Genomic DNA, 3,355 nt, shown 5'->3' with positions numbered 1-3,355 from the left:
TCAAAGGTCAGACCCAGAGCCAGTTACTGGGCCTAGGGAGGGAGTGTGTGTGAGTGAGTGAGAGACACACACACCACACACACACACACACACCCACCCACCCACACACACAACACACACACACACACACACACCACACACACACACACACACACACACACACACACACACACACACAACAAGTTATTTTAAAAGAAGACAATTTAAAAAAGTGGATCTGTTTTCCAAGACATTACAACAAAAGAGACAGCAACTTCCGTTTTGATGCTTTTAATTTGATATCCAAAGGAAGTCACATGTCAATTTCATGACAGGAAGTTGACACAGTTGTTTATCTTCCGTCAGCGGCGCCGGTGGAGTTGTAGCTAACGGAGGAATATATCCGCCCAGTGCGTTGTTGGAAAGGAGTGACAGTCAAAGGCAAAAGAAGACAGAGAGGGGTGAGTCAAGTGTGTTTGCAGAAACGACTTTGTGGTGGCAGTTGTTGCGTGCTCTAGCCGTGGCAAGGTGTGCTCGTGTGGGCAGAGTGGCTGGCTGCGAGCACCTGGAAACGCGAGTAGCCTACAATGAATCCATGTACGTTGCATCGCTGTGGTCTGTGTTGTAGACCAGCTAAAAGCGTGTGTTAGAAGGTATCGGTCTGAGGCTATGTTCTGACTACAGACACGCACACACACAGAGAGAGAGACGCACTGAATTCATATCTTACTAATGAGTCAGAATCTTATTAACCTGGAGTCCCAGTTTCTGTCATAATAATCATATATGTTATGTTTTAGGCCTGTTGGCAGAAATCCATTTAAAATGTAGCCTTTGCCATATAAAGACGTGTCCTCCATGTCCACTGAAGTTCCTCAGTGTCTCTCTAGTAACATTTTTGTGCTCCAGGTAGCTTTCGCAAGGCTACTTTTACTTTTATACTTTAAGTAAATTTCCAAGCCTGTACTTTGTTACTTTTACTTGAGTAAAGAAGTTTAATCAGTACTTCCACTTTTACCAGAGTATTCTTTAACACAAGTATCTGTACTTGTAACCCTAACCCTTTCCGTACTTAAGTAGAAGTACAGATACTTGTGTTAAAGAATACTCTGGTAAAAGTGGAAGTACTGATTAAATGCTCCCGGGGGCATTGCTGTTATAGCCCGGTTGGGTTTAGGAAACTGCCTGGCAACGTCTCCTAGCACATCTGTCATTGCGAAGCCAGCCTGGCAATGAATATAAATAAATATGAAGGTGGGCCTCCTGAATAATGCAATTTTAATGAACTGGTAAAGCAGTCAGAGTTGTCTCAATGCACTTCATTTATTGTTACAATTTCAAAGAAATACAATTTTTATTTTCTATTTTTAATTCATGTTTTTAAGGGTGCCAGCCCTCAACATTCTTTCTTTGCCCCCTGCAGCACCTTTATCCTGGCTGCACGTGGGAGTGGTCACGCAGCTGGCCCAAGAGGTGCAATCAGTGTGAGCCACAGGAAGTCAGAGGGAGGAGAGCCACATGAGGCAGCAGCAGCTGCGTTTCACAGAGGAGATCTCGATCTTCGAGGTGAGGAACAACCCAAATCCCTTCTTTCTTTTAACCCGCAGGTACTGAATTATAGTTTTGTGTCGACGTTATTTCAGTCATTCAGAAATCGAGTGCTTTTGCAAGTCCCTGTGCGTTTTCATGACGTTTTGGTCTGTTAGGGTGGCGGTCAACACATGGCTCGAAATTGAAGTAGTCAATTGTTTAAGAAGTCGTGTGTGGGTCGTTTGCATGTCATTTAACACACTAACGCAAGATGAGAAGCACCTGCTTGGTCTGTACGTCATCTGAATTAAATGATGTACTGAGATGTATCAATTTAACTTGGCCTAATTTGATGTGAGCCAGTCAATCCATAGATCAAAAACAACAACAACAACAACAACGTTCTGTTGTGCTTTTGTTTCCATGTGCAGAGAGCAGGTCAGGAGAGGATGGAGGGCGAGGAGGCTCCAAGCACAGGCCCAGACTGGGCCCAGAACTGAGCTGGACGTACTCTACAAGCTGTCCCACAGACGGTAAGGGTGTTATCCAATTGATCCATGGGCATCGGTGTATTTCTGCATCATCAGAACTAATCTTGGCTTAAATGTGGGTCTGAAATTCCTCTGGATTTTTAGGCTAACTGGAGCTCAGGCGACAGTTTCAAACGTCTCGTTCTACTCTCTGCTCTGTGTTTTCTCCCTGATGTGTTCACCTGTTGTTAGGAGGAGGAGGAGGAGCAGGAGGAGGGGAAAAAGACGCCGACGCCGTACTAGGGGAACAGGAGGAGGAGGAGGAGGAGGAGGAGGAGGAGAGAGGAGGAAGAGGGGCTCCTTCAGACAGACCCAGAGAACCAAAAGTGAGTCATTTTCAGTTCATTCGCACCTTTTCATTTCCTTGTTAAATGGTTGAAAAAAACCTTGATCTTTTCCAACTATGGGGTGGAGTCCGTCATCCGTTTCTTCACTCTACACATGGGTGGTACTCGCCTGATTTAGCGTTAGTCATCTGGTTAAGTTTGAAGCTGATTGGAGCGCAAAATGACACTTTCTAGCATTAAAGAGTTCCACACCTGCAACCCGGGTCTCTTTGCATTGAAATAAATATGAAGGTGGGCCTCCTGCAATTGTAATAAACTGGTAAAGTACTTTTAAATAAATGCGTTTGGACTACATCATTAAATTCTCTCCTATTTGTCGATGAATTTAACGTTCTTCTTTTCTTCTTGGGGAGAAAGGTGGCAGATTGAGACGATGTCGGCCCGGCGCCTCGCCAATTCTCTGCCCCGCACCGGACGCAGACTTCACCCCCGTGGCCTCAGACAACACCAAAGCTCTCCTGAGGGAGGTCGGCAATCACAGAGACTTTGGCCAATTCCTTCATGCCGACTTTCACTGGACCGCACCCTGCACCAGCCTCGCCAATCCCCACTGCGTCCGGTATACGTTTGATGTCGACGGCGTCATGATCCAGTTGCGTCACACGAGGGGCATGGTTGCAGAGATCTATTTGAACCTGTCCCGTGTGGTTGCCACGCTGCAGCCCAGAAGGCGTGGCGGCACTTAGAAATTGCCTGGGCCACAAAATATCAAACGTTGAAGGCGGCTACGTCCTGACGCTCTACGCCGTCCCCAGCAGCCTGACAGAGCCGGACTTCAGCCTGAAAAATCCAAGCTTGTATGGCACACTTGCGGCCGAACTGCTAAATGAGGTAACTGAGAGTTTTTTCCGACCCTTCAACCACCTGCCAGAGAAGGACATGACCCGCCCCACTGTCCAGAAGCAACCCACCACCAACCCTGCGTCCCACCGAGAGTATGGACGTGGGCCAGGCCATTGCGAGCGTGCT

General features: G+C 47.0%; 1 long non-coding RNA gene across 1 annotated transcript; it reads left to right on the top strand.

The window, feature by feature from the left end:
• Positions 1 to 202: 202 nt before the first annotated feature.
• On the top strand, positions 203 to 1,982 carry LOC116676453 (uncharacterized). The gene is made up of 3 exons (XR_004328702.1): positions 203 to 440; positions 1,403 to 1,545; positions 1,941 to 1,982. It is a non-coding gene; the product is annotated as an uncharacterized LOC116676453 (long non-coding RNA).
• The last annotated feature ends 1,373 nt before the right edge of the window (positions 1,983 to 3,355 follow it).

This window comes from Etheostoma spectabile, unplaced genomic scaffold, assembly GCF_008692095.1.
Source record: "Etheostoma spectabile isolate EspeVRDwgs_2016 unplaced genomic scaffold, UIUC_Espe_1.0 scaffold00003161, whole genome shotgun sequence".
NCBI lineage: Eukaryota > Metazoa > Chordata > Actinopteri > Perciformes > Percidae > Etheostoma > Etheostoma spectabile.
Note: the sequence above shows the minus strand (reverse complement) of the source record. Positions and strands in the feature narration are given on the sequence as shown.